General features: G+C 49.7%; 11 non-coding genes across 11 annotated transcripts; all 11 read right to left on the minus strand.

The window, feature by feature from the left end:
• Window positions 1-629: 629 nt before the first annotated feature.
• LOC126442831 (5S ribosomal RNA) lies at window positions 630-748 on the minus strand. Its single transcript, XR_007581664.1, has one exon. It is a non-coding gene; the product is annotated as a 5S ribosomal RNA (ribosomal RNA).
• Window positions 749-1,774: 1,026 nt separating this feature from the next.
• Window positions 1,775-1,893, minus strand: LOC126442832 (5S ribosomal RNA). Its single transcript, XR_007581665.1, has one exon. It is a non-coding gene; the product is annotated as a 5S ribosomal RNA (ribosomal RNA).
• A 1,026-nt stretch (window positions 1,894-2,919) lies between these two features.
• Window positions 2,920-3,038, minus strand: LOC126442833 (5S ribosomal RNA). The gene has a single exon (XR_007581666.1). It is a non-coding gene; the product is annotated as a 5S ribosomal RNA (ribosomal RNA).
• Window positions 3,039-4,064: 1,026 nt separating this feature from the next.
• On the minus strand, window positions 4,065-4,183 carry LOC126442835 (5S ribosomal RNA). Its single transcript, XR_007581667.1, has one exon. It is a non-coding gene; the product is annotated as a 5S ribosomal RNA (ribosomal RNA).
• Window positions 4,184-5,208: 1,025 nt separating this feature from the next.
• LOC126442837 (5S ribosomal RNA) lies at window positions 5,209-5,327 on the minus strand. Its single transcript, XR_007581669.1, has one exon. It is a non-coding gene; the product is annotated as a 5S ribosomal RNA (ribosomal RNA).
• Window positions 5,328-6,353: 1,026 nt separating this feature from the next.
• Window positions 6,354-6,472, minus strand: LOC126442838 (5S ribosomal RNA). Its single transcript, XR_007581670.1, has one exon. It is a non-coding gene; the product is annotated as a 5S ribosomal RNA (ribosomal RNA).
• Window positions 6,473-7,497: 1,025 nt separating this feature from the next.
• LOC126442839 (5S ribosomal RNA) lies at window positions 7,498-7,616 on the minus strand. The gene has a single exon (XR_007581671.1). It is a non-coding gene; the product is annotated as a 5S ribosomal RNA (ribosomal RNA).
• A 1,025-nt stretch (window positions 7,617-8,641) lies between these two features.
• LOC126442840 (5S ribosomal RNA) lies at window positions 8,642-8,760 on the minus strand. The gene has a single exon (XR_007581672.1). It is a non-coding gene; the product is annotated as a 5S ribosomal RNA (ribosomal RNA).
• A 1,026-nt stretch (window positions 8,761-9,786) lies between these two features.
• LOC126442841 (5S ribosomal RNA) lies at window positions 9,787-9,905 on the minus strand. The gene has a single exon (XR_007581673.1). It is a non-coding gene; the product is annotated as a 5S ribosomal RNA (ribosomal RNA).
• A 1,025-nt stretch (window positions 9,906-10,930) lies between these two features.
• On the minus strand, window positions 10,931-11,049 carry LOC126442842 (5S ribosomal RNA). Its single transcript, XR_007581674.1, has one exon. It is a non-coding gene; the product is annotated as a 5S ribosomal RNA (ribosomal RNA).
• Window positions 11,050-12,075: 1,026 nt separating this feature from the next.
• Window positions 12,076-12,194, minus strand: LOC126442843 (5S ribosomal RNA). Its single transcript, XR_007581675.1, has one exon. It is a non-coding gene; the product is annotated as a 5S ribosomal RNA (ribosomal RNA).
• Window positions 12,195-13,310: the final 1,116 nt, after the last annotated feature.

Genomic DNA, 13,310 nt, shown 5'->3' on the forward strand with positions numbered 1-13,310 from the left:
AGCCTTCGACACTCGCGGAAGACGCATCTTGTTCCTGGTGTCCAGCGCAGGAGGGCTGGCGCGCGGCCGACCGGCGTAAGGCCTGTGCGGGGTGTGGCAGTGTCTTGTTGGAGGGCGCCACTGCTGGCGATGTGAGCTTCCTCGCCTCGCCTCGCCTCGCCTCGCCTCAGACGAGGTGTTTGCGTAATTTGCAGTGCATTCGCACCATTCCTGTCCCTGTCCCCGTCCCGACTTGTCCCGACTTTGCTCGACTGCCGCTCGCTGCCGCTCGGGTCGTGGCCCATATAACAGCGCAAGCACAAGAAACGTCTGCAGGAGATGAGAGAGACGAGACGAGACGACTAAAGAATAAATTTATAATTACATATCGAAGTAGGAATTGTACACCGCTACACAACAACAGGCCCTGACGTATTTCAGAACACATCTGCCGATTCGTACTGTTTTGTCGTTTTCAAAGACTTCCTGGCGAACTTGGTTAGCACATTCTCCCTCAAACTGAGATATTTACTGCAATTTCGCACCTTATGGTCATTACAGTAGATTAAAATGCTTAAGCAAGAATCTTTGTCACAACAGAACGGTGGTATGGAAAGAGGGCGGTATAAAAAAAAAAGTAAATGAAAGGGAGCCAACAGCACGTGGTGTTCCCAGGTGGTCACCCATCCAAGTACTAACCACGCCCGATGTTGTTTAACTTCGGTGATCGGACGAGAACCGGTGTATTCAACATGGTATGGCCGTTGGCGCCCATATAATGTAGGCGCATGGAAGAATTCGCATTCGGTTCTTATCCCAACACACACAAAATCATACTTTTCGGTCGAAAGCAGCCGCATTTTTTTTTATTGACAATTCGTCACGTTAGCGCGAACGCAATCCTGAGATCCAAAACTTATGAGCCGGAAGGACGCGCTTCGTGTATTTTTTTTTTTTTTTTGGAGATTTATGAATTTATTTATTAACATTACATCGTTACAAGCTAACAACTTTACAACATAAAACACGAACAGAATTGTAATTGTAAGCACTTCCTTCCGCAATCCGACGTGCCAGCAGAGCGACTGCCGAATTAGCGGGCGCGCCGCCGTGTGTGTGAGACGCGCAGCTTCTCGTTGCACCTCCTGTCATCCGCTTGGCGCGTGCAGCCTTCGACACTCGCGGAAGACGCATCTTGTTCCTGGTGTCCAGCGCAGGAGGGCTGGCGCGCGGCCGACCGGCGTAAGGCCTGTGCGGGGTGTGGCAGTGTCTTGTTGGAGGGCGCCACTGCTGGCGATGTGAGCTTCCTCGCCTCGCCTCGCCTCGCCTCGCCTCAGACGAGGTGTTTGCGTAATTTGCAGTGCATTCGCACCATTCCTGTCCCTGTCCCCGTCCCGACTTGTCCCGACTTTGCTCGACTGCCGCTCGCTGCCGCTCGGGTCGTGGCCCATATAACAGCGCAAGCACAAGAAACGTCTGCAGGAGATGAGGAGACGAGACGAGACGACTAAAGAATAAATTTATAATTACATATCGAAGTAGGAATTGTACACCGCTACACAACAACAGGCCCTGACGTATTTCAGAACACATCTGCCGATTCGTACTGTTTTGTCGTTTTCAAAGACTTCCTGGCGAACTTGGTTAGCACATTCTCCCTCAAACTGAGATATTTACTGCAATTTCGCACCTTATGGTCATTACAGTAGATTAAAATGCTTAAGCAAGAATCTTTGTCACAACAGAACGGTGGTATGGAAAGAGGGCGGTATAAAAAAAAAAGTAAATGAAAGGGAGCCAACAGCACGTGGTGTTCCCAGGTGGTCACCCATCCAAGTACTAACCACGCCCGATGTTGTTTAACTTCGGTGATCGGACGAGAACCGGTGTATTCAACATGGTATGGCCGTTGGCGCCCATATAATGTAGGCGCATGGAAGAATTCGCATTCGGTTCTTATCCCAACACACACAAAATCATACTTTTCGGTCGAAAGCAGCCGCATTTTTTTTTATTGACAATTCGTCACGTTAGCGCGAACGCAATCCTGAGATCCAAAACTTATGAGCCGGAAGGACGCGCTTCGTGTATTTTTTTTTTTTTTTTGGAGATTTATGAATTTATTTATTAACATTACATCGTTACAAGCTAACAACTTTACAACATAAAACACGAACAGAATTGTAATTGTAAGCACTTCCTTCCGCAATCCGACGTGCCAGCAGAGCGACTGCCGAATTAGCGGGCGCGCCGCCGTGTGTGTGAGACGCGCAGCTTCTCGTTGCACCTCCTGTCATCCGCTTGGCGCGTGCAGCCTTCGACACTCGCGGAAGACGCATCTTGTTCCTGGTGTCCAGCGCAGGAGGGCTGGCGCGCGGCCGACCGGCGTAAGGCCTGTGCGGGGTGTGGCAGTGTCTTGTTGGAGGGCGCCACTGCTGGCGATGTGAGCTTCCTCGCCTCGCCTCGCCTCGCCTCGCCTCAGACGAGGTGTTTGCGTAATTTGCAGTGCATTCGCACCATTCCTGTCCCTGTCCCCGTCCCGACTTGTCCCGACTTTGCTCGACTGCCGCTCGCTGCCGCTCGGGTCGTGGCCCATATAACAGCGCAAGCACAAGAAACGTCTGCAGGAGATGAGGAGACGAGACGAGACGACTAAAGAATAAATTTATAATTACATATCGAAGTAGGAATTGTACACCGCTACACAACAACAGGCCCTGACGTATTTCAGAACACATCTGCCGATTCGTACTGTTTTGTCGTTTTCAAAGACTTCCTGGCGAACTTGGTTAGCACATTCTCCCTCAAACTGAGATATTTACTGCAATTTCGCACCTTATGGTCATTACAGTAGATTAAAATGCTTAAGCAAGAATCTTTGTCACAACAGAACGGTGGTATGGAAAGAGGGCGGTATAAAAAAAAAAGTAAATGAAAGGGAGCCAACAGCACGTGGTGTTCCCAGGTGGTCACCCATCCAAGTACTAACCACGCCCGATGTTGTTTAACTTCGGTGATCGGACGAGAACCGGTGTATTCAACATGGTATGGCCGTTGGCGCCCATATAATGTAGGCGCATGGAAGAATTCGCATTCGGTTCTTATCCCAACACACACAAAATCATACTTTTCGGTCGAAAGCAGCCGCATTTTTTTTTATTGACAATTCGTCACGTTAGCGCGAACGCAATCCTGAGATCCAAAACTTATGAGCCGGAAGGACGCGCTTCGTGTATTTTTTTTTTTTTTTTGGAGATTTATGAATTTATTTATTAACATTACATCGTTACAAGCTAACAACTTTACAACATAAAACACGAACAGAATTGTAATTGTAAGCACTTCCTTCCGCAATCCGACGTGCCAGCAGAGCGACTGCCGAATTAGCGGGCGCGCCGCCGTGTGTGTGAGACGCGCAGCTTCTCGTTGCACCTCCTGTCATCCGCTTGGCGCGTGCAGCCTTCGACACTCGCGGAAGACGCATCTTGTTCCTGGTGTCCAGCGCAGGAGGGCTGGCGCGCGGCCGACCGGCGTAAGGCCTGTGCGGGGTGTGGCAGTGTCTTGTTGGAGGGCGCCACTGCTGGCGATGTGAGCTTCCTCGCCTCGCCTCGCCTCGCCTCGCCTCAGACGAGGTGTTTGCGTAATTTGCAGTGCATTCGCACCATTCCTGTCCCTGTCCCCGTCCCGACTTGTCCCGACTTTGCTCGACTGCCGCTCGCTGCCGCTCGGGTCGTGGCCCATATAACAGCGCAAGCACAAGAAACGTCTGCAGGAGATGAGGAGACGAGACGAGACGACTAAAGAATAAATTTATAATTACATATCGAAGTAGGAATTGTACACCGCTACACAACAACAGGCCCTGACGTATTTCAGAACACATCTGCCGATTCGTACTGTTTTGTCGTTTTCAAAGACTTCCTGGCGAACTTGGTTAGCACATTCTCCCTCAAACTGAGATATTTACTGCAATTTCGCACCTTATGGTCATTACAGTAGATTAAAATGCTTAAGCAAGAATCTTTGTCACAACAGAACGGTGGTATGGAAAGAGGGCGGTATAAAAAAAAAAGTAAATGAAAGGGAGCCAACAGCACGTGGTGTTCCCAGGTGGTCACCCATCCAAGTACTAACCACGCCCGATGTTGTTTAACTTCGGTGATCGGACGAGAACCGGTGTATTCAACATGGTATGGCCGTTGGCGCCCATATAATGTAGGCGCATGGAAGAATTCGCATTCGGTTCTTATCCCAACACACACAAAATCATACTTTTCGGTCGAAAGCAGCCGCATTTTTTTTTATTGACAATTCGTCACGTTAGCGCGAACGCAATCCTGAGATCCAAAACTTATGAGCCGGAAGGACGCGCTTCGTGTATTTTTTTTTTTTTTTGGAGATTTATGAATTTATTTATTAACATTACATCGTTACAAGCTAACAACTTTACAACATAAAACACGAACAGAATTGTAATTGTAAGCACTTCCTTCCGCAATCCGACGTGCCAGCAGAGCGACTGCCGAATTAGCGGGCGCGCCGCCGTGTGTGTGAGACGCGCAGCTTCTCGTTGCACCTCCTGTCATCCGCTTGGCGCGTGCAGCCTTCGACACTCGCGGAAGACGCATCTTGTTCCTGGTGTCCAGCGCAGGAGGGCTGGCGCGCGGCCGACCGGCGTAAGGCCTGTGCGGGGTGTGGCAGTGTCTTGTTGGAGGGCGCCACTGCTGGCGATGTGAGCTTCCTCGCCTCGCCTCGCCTCGCCTCGCCTCAGACGAGGTGTTTGCGTAATTTGCAGTGCATTCGCACCATTCCTGTCCCTGTCCCCGTCCCGACTTGTCCCGACTTTGCTCGACTGCCGCTCGCTGCCGCTCGGGTCGTGGCCCATATAACAGCGCAAGCACAAGAAACGTCTGCAGGAGATGAGGAGACGAGACGAGACGACTAAAGAATAAATTTATAATTACATATCGAAGTAGGAATTGTACACCGCTACACAACAACAGGCCCTGACGTATTTCAGAACACATCTGCCGATTCGTACTGTTTTGTCGTTTTCAAAGACTTCCTGGCGAACTTGGTTAGCACATTCTCCCTCAAACTGAGATATTTACTGCAATTTCGCACCTTATGGTCATTACAGTAGATTAAAATGCTTAAGCAAGAATCTTTGTCACAACAGAACGGTGGTATGGAAAGAGGGCGGTATAAAAAAAAAAGTAAATGAAAGGGAGCCAACAGCACGTGGTGTTCCCAGGTGGTCACCCATCCAAGTACTAACCACGCCCGATGTTGTTTAACTTCGGTGATCGGACGAGAACCGGTGTATTCAACATGGTATGGCCGTTGGCGCCCATATAATGTAGGCGCATGGAAGAATTCGCATTCGGTTCTTATCCCAACACACACAAAATCATACTTTTCGGTCGAAAGCAGCCGCATTTTTTTTTATTGACAATTCGTCACGTTAGCGCGAACGCAATCCTGAGATCCAAAACTTATGAGCCGGAAGGACGCGCTTCGTGTATTTTTTTTTTTTTTTTGGAGATTTATGAATTTATTTATTAACATTACATCGTTACAAGCTAACAACTTTACAACATAAAACACGAACAGAATTGTAATTGTAAGCACTTCCTTCCGCAATCCGACGTGCCAGCAGAGCGACTGCCGAATTAGCGGGCGCGCCGCCGTGTGTGTGAGACGCGCAGCTTCTCGTTGCACCTCCTGTCATCCGCTTGGCGCGTGCAGCCTTCGACACTCGCGGAAGACGCATCTTGTTCCTGGTGTCCAGCGCAGGAGGGCTGGCGCGCGGCCGACCGGCGTAAGGCCTGTGCGGGGTGTGGCAGTGTCTTGTTGGAGGGCGCCACTGCTGGCGATGTGAGCTTCCTCGCCTCGCCTCGCCTCGCCTCGCCTCAGACGAGGTGTTTGCGTAATTTGCAGTGCATTCGCACCATTCCTGTCCCTGTCCCCGTCCCGACTTGTCCCGACTTTGCTCGACTGCCGCTCGCTGCCGCTCGGGTCGTGGCCCATATAACAGCGCAAGCACAAGAAACGTCTGCAGGAGATGAGGAGACGAGACGAGACGACTAAAGAATAAATTTATAATTACATATCGAAGTAGGAATTGTACACCGCTACACAACAACAGGCCCTGACGTATTTCAGAACACATCTGCCGATTCGTACTGTTTTGTCGTTTTCAAAGACTTCCTGGCGAACTTGGTTAGCACATTCTCCCTCAAACTGAGATATTTACTGCAATTTCGCACCTTATGGTCATTACAGTAGATTAAAATGCTTAAGCAAGAATCTTTGTCACAACAGAACGGTGGTATGGAAAGAGGGCGGTATAAAAAAAAAAGTAAATGAAAGGGAGCCAACAGCACGTGGTGTTCCCAGGTGGTCACCCATCCAAGTACTAACCACGCCCGATGTTGTTTAACTTCGGTGATCGGACGAGAACCGGTGTATTCAACATGGTATGGCCGTTGGCGCCCATATAATGTAGGCGCATGGAAGAATTCGCATTCGGTTCTTATCCCAACACACACAAAATCATACTTTTCGGTCGAAAGCAGCCGCATTTTTTTTTATTGACAATTCGTCACGTTAGCGCGAACGCAATCCTGAGATCCAAAACTTATGAGCCGGAAGGACGCGCTTCGTGTATTTTTTTTTTTTTTTGGAGATTTATGAATTTATTTATTAACATTACATCGTTACAAGCTAACAACTTTACAACATAAAACACGAACAGAATTGTAATTGTAAGCACTTCCTTCCGCAATCCGACGTGCCAGCAGAGCGACTGCCGAATTAGCGGGCGCGCCGCCGTGTGTGTGAGACGCGCAGCTTCTCGTTGCACCTCCTGTCATCCGCTTGGCGCGTGCAGCCTTCGACACTCGCGGAAGACGCATCTTGTTCCTGGTGTCCAGCGCAGGAGGGCTGGCGCGCGGCCGACCGGCGTAAGGCCTGTGCGGGGTGTGGCAGTGTCTTGTTGGAGGGCGCCACTGCTGGCGATGTGAGCTTCCTCGCCTCGCCTCGCCTCGCCTCGCCTCAGACGAGGTGTTTGCGTAATTTGCAGTGCATTCGCACCATTCCTGTCCCTGTCCCCGTCCCGACTTGTCCCGACTTTGCTCGACTGCCGCTCGCTGCCGCTCGGGTCGTGGCCCATATAACAGCGCAAGCACAAGAAACGTCTGCAGGAGATGAGGAGACGAGACGAGACGACTAAAGAATAAATTTATAATTACATATCGAAGTAGGAATTGTACACCGCTACACAACAACAGGCCCTGACGTATTTCAGAACACATCTGCCGATTCGTACTGTTTTGTCGTTTTCAAAGACTTCCTGGCGAACTTGGTTAGCACATTCTCCCTCAAACTGAGATATTTACTGCAATTTCGCACCTTATGGTCATTACAGTAGATTAAAATGCTTAAGCAAGAATCTTTGTCACAACAGAACGGTGGTATGGAAAGAGGGCGGTATAAAAAAAAAAGTAAATGAAAGGGAGCCAACAGCACGTGGTGTTCCCAGGTGGTCACCCATCCAAGTACTAACCACGCCCGATGTTGTTTAACTTCGGTGATCGGACGAGAACCGGTGTATTCAACATGGTATGGCCGTTGGCGCCCATATAATGTAGGCGCATGGAAGAATTCGCATTCGGTTCTTATCCCAACACACACAAAATCATACTTTTCGGTCGAAAGCAGCCGCATTTTTTTTTATTGACAATTCGTCACGTTAGCGCGAACGCAATCCTGAGATCCAAAACTTATGAGCCGGAAGGACGCGCTTCGTGTATTTTTTTTTTTTTTTGGAGATTTATGAATTTATTTATTAACATTACATCGTTACAAGCTAACAACTTTACAACATAAAACACGAACAGAATTGTAATTGTAAGCACTTCCTTCCGCAATCCGACGTGCCAGCAGAGCGACTGCCGAATTAGCGGGCGCGCCGCCGTGTGTGTGAGACGCGCAGCTTCTCGTTGCACCTCCTGTCATCCGCTTGGCGCGTGCAGCCTTCGACACTCGCGGAAGACGCATCTTGTTCCTGGTGTCCAGCGCAGGAGGGCTGGCGCGCGGCCGACCGGCGTAAGGCCTGTGCGGGGTGTGGCAGTGTCTTGTTGGAGGGCGCCACTGCTGGCGATGTGAGCTTCCTCGCCTCGCCTCGCCTCGCCTCGCCTCAGACGAGGTGTTTGCGTAATTTGCAGTGCATTCGCACCATTCCTGTCCCTGTCCCCGTCCCGACTTGTCCCGACTTTGCTCGACTGCCGCTCGCTGCCGCTCGGGTCGTGGCCCATATAACAGCGCAAGCACAAGAAACGTCTGCAGGAGATGAGGAGACGAGACGAGACGACTAAAGAATAAATTTATAATTACATATCGAAGTAGGAATTGTACACCGCTACACAACAACAGGCCCTGACGTATTTCAGAACACATCTGCCGATTCGTACTGTTTTGTCGTTTTCAAAGACTTCCTGGCGAACTTGGTTAGCACATTCTCCCTCAAACTGAGATATTTACTGCAATTTCGCACCTTATGGTCATTACAGTAGATTAAAATGCTTAAGCAAGAATCTTTGTCACAACAGAACGGTGGTATGGAAAGAGGGCGGTATAAAAAAAAAAGTAAATGAAAGGGAGCCAACAGCACGTGGTGTTCCCAGGTGGTCACCCATCCAAGTACTAACCACGCCCGATGTTGTTTAACTTCGGTGATCGGACGAGAACCGGTGTATTCAACATGGTATGGCCGTTGGCGCCCATATAATGTAGGCGCATGGAAGAATTCGCATTCGGTTCTTATCCCAACACACACAAAATCATACTTTTCGGTCGAAAGCAGCCGCATTTTTTTTTATTGACAATTCGTCACGTTAGCGCGAACGCAATCCTGAGATCCAAAACTTATGAGCCGGAAGGACGCGCTTCGTGTATTTTTTTTTTTTTTTTGGAGATTTATGAATTTATTTATTAACATTACATCGTTACAAGCTAACAACTTTACAACATAAAACACGAACAGAATTGTAATTGTAAGCACTTCCTTCCGCAATCCGACGTGCCAGCAGAGCGACTGCCGAATTAGCGGGCGCGCCGCCGTGTGTGTGAGACGCGCAGCTTCTCGTTGCACCTCCTGTCATCCGCTTGGCGCGTGCAGCCTTCGACACTCGCGGAAGACGCATCTTGTTCCTGGTGTCCAGCGCAGGAGGGCTGGCGCGCGGCCGACCGGCGTAAGGCCTGTGCGGGGTGTGGCAGTGTCTTGTTGGAGGGCGCCACTGCTGGCGATGTGAGCTTCCTCGCCTCGCCTCGCCTCGCCTCGCCTCAGACGAGGTGTTTGCGTAATTTGCAGTGCATTCGCACCATTCCTGTCCCTGTCCCCGTCCCGACTTGTCCCGACTTTGCTCGACTGCCGCTCGCTGCCGCTCGGGTCGTGGCCCATATAACAGCGCAAGCACAAGAAACGTCTGCAGGAGATGAGGAGACGAGACGAGACGACTAAAGAATAAATTTATAATTACATATCGAAGTAGGAATTGTACACCGCTACACAACAACAGGCCCTGACGTATTTCAGAACACATCTGCCGATTCGTACTGTTTTGTCGTTTTCAAAGACTTCCTGGCGAACTTGGTTAGCACATTCTCCCTCAAACTGAGATATTTACTGCAATTTCGCACCTTATGGTCATTACAGTAGATTAAAATGCTTAAGCAAGAATCTTTGTCACAACAGAACGGTGGTATGGAAAGAGGGCGGTATAAAAAAAAAAGTAAATGAAAGGGAGCCAACAGCACGTGGTGTTCCCAGGTGGTCACCCATCCAAGTACTAACCACGCCCGATGTTGTTTAACTTCGGTGATCGGACGAGAACCGGTGTATTCAACATGGTATGGCCGTTGGCGCCCATATAATGTAGGCGCATGGAAGAATTCGCATTCGGTTCTTATCCCAACACACACAAAATCATACTTTTCGGTCGAAAGCAGCCGCATTTTTTTTTATTGACAATTCGTCACGTTAGCGCGAACGCAATCCTGAGATCCAAAACTTATGAGCCGGAAGGACGCGCTTCGTGTATTTTTTTTTTTTTTTGGAGATTTATGAATTTATTTATTAACATTACATCGTTACAAGCTAACAACTTTACAACATAAAACACGAACAGAATTGTAATTGTAAGCACTTCCTTCCGCAATCCGACGTGCCAGCAGAGCGACTGCCGAATTAGCGGGCGCGCCGCCGTGTGTGTGAGACGCGCAGCTTCTCGTTGCACCTCCTGTCATCCGCTTGGCGCGTGCAGCCTTCGACACTCGCGGAAGACGCATCTTGTTCCTGGTGTCCAGCGCAGGAGGGCTGGCGCGCGGCCGACCGGCGTAAGGCCTGTGCGGGGTGTGGCAGTGTCTTGTTGGAGGGCGCCACTGCTGGCGATGTGAGCTTCCTCGCCTCGCCTCGCCTCGCCTCGCCTCAGACGAGGTGTTTGCGTAATTTGCAGTGCATTCGCACCATTCCTGTCCCTGTCCCCGTCCCGACTTGTCCCGACTTTGCTCGACTGCCGCTCGCTGCCGCTCGGGTCGTGGCCCATATAACAGCGCAAGCACAAGAAACGTCTGCAGGAGATGAGGAGACGAGACGAGACGACTAAAGAATAAATTTATAATTACATATCGAAGTAGGAATTGTACACCGCTACACAACAACAGGCCCTGACGTATTTCAGAACACATCTGCCGATTCGTACTGTTTTGTCGTTTTCAAAGACTTCCTGGCGAACTTGGTTAGCACATTCTCCCTCAAACTGAGATATTTACTGCAATTTCGCACCTTATGGTCATTACAGTAGATTAAAATGCTTAAGCAAGAATCTTTGTCACAACAGAACGGTGGTATGGAAAGAGGGCGGTATAAAAAAAAAAGTAAATGAAAGGGAGCCAACAGCACGTGGTGTTCCCAGGTGGTCACCCATCCAAGTACTAACCACGCCCGATGTTGTTTAACTTCGGTGATCGGACGAGAACCGGTGTATTCAACATGGTATGGCCGTTGGCGCCCATATAATGTAGGCGCATGGAAGAATTCGCATTCGGTTCTTATCCCAACACACACAAAATCATACTTTTCGGTCGAAAGCAGCCGCATTTTTTTTTATTGACAATTCGTCACGTTAGCGCGAACGCAATCCTGAGATCCAAAACTTATGAGCCGGAAGGACGCGCTTCGTGTATTTTTTTTTTTTTTTTGGAGATTTATGAATTTATTTATTAACATTACATCGTTACAAGCTAACAACTTTACAACATAAAACACGAACAGAATTGTAATTGTAAGCACTTCCTTCCGCAATCCGACGTGCCAGCAGAGCGACTGCCGAATTAGCGGGCGCGCCGCCGTGTGTGTGAGACGCGCAGCTTCTCGTTGCACCTCCTGTCATCCGCTTGGCGCGTGCAGCCTTCGACACTCGCGGAAGACGCATCTTGTTCCTGGTGTCCAGCGCAGGAGGGCTGGCGCGCGGCCGACCGGCGTAAGGCCTGTGCGGGGTGTGGCAGTGTCTTGTTGGAGGGCGCCACTGCTGGCGATGTGAGCTTCCTCGCCTCGCCTCGCCTCGCCTCGCCTCAGACGAGGTGTTTGCGTAATTTGCAGTGCATTCGCACCATTCCTGTCCCTGTCCCCGTCCCGACTTGTCCCGACTTTGCTCGACTGCCGCTCGCTGCCGCTCGGGTCGTGGCCCATATAACAGCGCAAGCACAAGAAACGTCTGCAGGAGATGAGGAGACGAGACGAGACGACTAAAGAATAAATTTATAATTACATATCGAAGTAGGAATTGTACACCGCTACACAACAACAGGCCCTGACGTATTTCAGAACACATCTGCCGATTCGTACTGTTTTGTCGTTTTCAAAGACTTCCTGGCGAACTTGGTTAGCACATTCTCCCTCAAACTGAGATATTTACTGCAATTTCGCACCTTATGGTCATTACAGTAGATTAAAATGCTTAAGCAAGAATCTTTGTCACAACAGAACGGTGGTATGGAAAGAGGGCGGTATAAAAAAAAAAGTAAATGAAAGGGAGCCAACAGCACGTGGTGTTCCCAGGTGGTCACCCATCCAAGTACTAACCACGCCCGATGTTGTTTAACTTCGGTGATCGGACGAGAACCGGTGTATTCAACATGGTATGGCCGTTGGCGCCCATATAATGTAGGCGCATGGAAGAATTCGCATTCGGTTCTTATCCCAACACACACAAAATCATACTTTTCGGTCGAAAGCAGCCGCATTTTTTTTTATTGACAATTCGTCACGTTAGCGCGAACGCAATCCTGAGATCCAAAACTTATGAGCCGGAAGGACGCGCTTCGTGTATTTTTTTTTTTTTTTGGAGATTTATGAATTTATTTATTAACATTACATCGTTACAAGCTAACAACTTTACAACATAAAACACGAACAGAATTGTAATTGTAAGCACTTCCTTCCGCAATCCGACGTGCCAGCAGAGCGACTGCCGAATTAGCGGGCGCGCCGCCGTGTGTGTGAGACGCGCAGCTTCTCGTTGCACCTCCTGTCATCCGCTTGGCGCGTGCAGCCTTCGACACTCGCGGAAGACGCATCTTGTTCCTGGTGTCCAGCGCAGGAGGGCTGGCGCGCGGCCGACCGGCGTAAGGCCTGTGCGGGGGTGTGGCAGTGTCTTGTTGGAGGGCGCCACTGCTGGCGATGTGAGCTTCCTCGCCTCGCCTCGCCTCGCCTCGCCTCAGACGAGGTGTTTGCGTAATTTGCAGTGCATTCGCACCATTCCTGTCCCTGTCCCCGTCCCGACTTGTCCCGACTTTGCTCGACTGCCGCTCGCTGCCGCTCGGGTCGTGGCCCATATAACAGCGCAAGCACAAGAAACGTCTGCAGGAGATGAGGAGACGAGACGAGACGACTAAAGAATAAATTTATAATTACATATCGAAGTAGGAATTGTACACCGCTACACAACAACAGGCCCTGACGTATTTCAGAACACATCTGCCGATTCGTACTGTTTTGTCGTTTTCAAAGACTTCCTGGCGAACTTGGTTAGCACATTCTCCCTCAAACTGAGATATTTACTGCAATTTCGCACCTTATGGTCATTACAGTAGATTAAAATGCTTAAGCAAGAATCTTTGTCACAACAGAACGGTGGTATGGAAAGAGGGCGGTATAAAAAAAAAAGTAAATGAAAGGGAGCCAACAGCACGTGGTGTTCCCAGGTGGTCACCCATCCAAGTACTAACCACGCCCGATGTTGTTTAACTTCGGTGATCGGACGAGAACC

The sequence above is a fragment of the Schistocerca serialis genome, unplaced genomic scaffold (genome assembly GCF_023864345.2).
Source record: "Schistocerca serialis cubense isolate TAMUIC-IGC-003099 unplaced genomic scaffold, iqSchSeri2.2 HiC_scaffold_1410, whole genome shotgun sequence".
In the NCBI taxonomy this organism is placed as follows: Eukaryota; Metazoa; Arthropoda; class Insecta; order Orthoptera; family Acrididae; genus Schistocerca; species Schistocerca serialis.